A 1,310-nucleotide genomic window follows, 5' to 3' on the forward strand; every position below is an offset into this window, starting at 1 on the left:
GCCCGCCATCTGGCTCAGCCCCTGCCGACCCCTCTGCTTGTTCCTCTTCCAAACTCCAACGTTGGCCCAAGCCTGGATGAGCTCTGCTACTCGGGGAAGCGCTCTTCCTGCTGCTGGAGCATGAAGCCACTTCTGGAAGTTTCTCTGAACGCTCACAGGCTGGCTTGTCACGGTGGCGGTCGGCCGGGTGTGGCCCCCAGGGGCACGCTGTCTGGTGTTTTGCGGATAGAAGCTTCCAGAAGCCCGGGCCCCTGACCGACCTGACCCCAGGCCAGGCTGCCCCCTGCCCCGGCTCCCTTGGCTCCTCTGCTCTGTAATCCACTTTAGTCTTTATTCTGCTGCCAAACCACTCACCTGCGTGCACTCGCGGCCTCTGCCTGAGGGGTTTGTGTTTTGCTGGAAGGGTTTTGCAGGGTCTCAGGCATGGAAGCCACGCCCAGGAGAACAAAGCACAGGACGGGCAACACCCCAGCGCAGGGGGTGGGGGGCATCACTGCACCTCCCTCCTCCGCAGAATGGGGGCGTCGCATTAGATCCCCCCTGGCCCTGGTGAGGCGGGCATCACCACAGAAGCCGCAGGGGGACAGGACCGGGAGACGGGCAATGCCATGTCCCCGCCTCCAAGACCCCAGATGAGTGGCTTCAGGATCGGGCGCACGGTCGCCCCTGTGCTGCAAAGACCTGGGACCTGGCCCCTCCTGTGACCCTGGTCGCTCAGCCCACCTGCGCCACCTGGACAGCACCTGAGCCGTGGGGTAGCCAGCAGGGATACGGGCACCGAAGGCCCTGAGGGCTCGTCCGTAGACGGTGTGCACTGACACCGGTGTCACGCGCTCACCAGGCCGGCTCAGGGCAGCACAGACACAGCCAGACGCCGTGGAGAGCAGCTCCCCCCTCCCCTTCTCCACAACGGCGGGTTCAGCTCACAGGTCAGCTGACAACAAACACCAATTCACAGCTGCAGCTGGAACCCTGGACCCCTACTGTGACAGGTGGCTCAGAGTGTGCTGGAGGCCCTGGGCATGCACTGGGGACGCCACACACGGCACTGCTAGAGGAGGCCCTGGGTACACACAGGGGACGCCACATGGCAGTGCTGGAGGAGGCACTGGGCACACACAGGGGACGCCGACACGGCAGTGCTGGGGGCCCTGGGCACGTACAGGGGACGCCACACACGGCAGTGCTGGAGGCCCTGGGCACGCACAGGGGACGCCACACACAACAGGTTCCCCAGGCTCAGCAGCCGCCCTGCCTTCACCTTCTGCCACTCCCTGCCGGGTGCGGTGCAGTACAACAGCCGGCGATGC

The sequence above is a fragment of the Oryctolagus cuniculus genome, chromosome 19 (assembly GCF_964237555.1).
Source record: "Oryctolagus cuniculus chromosome 19, mOryCun1.1, whole genome shotgun sequence".
Lineage (NCBI taxonomy): Eukaryota > Metazoa > Chordata > Mammalia > Lagomorpha > Leporidae > Oryctolagus > Oryctolagus cuniculus.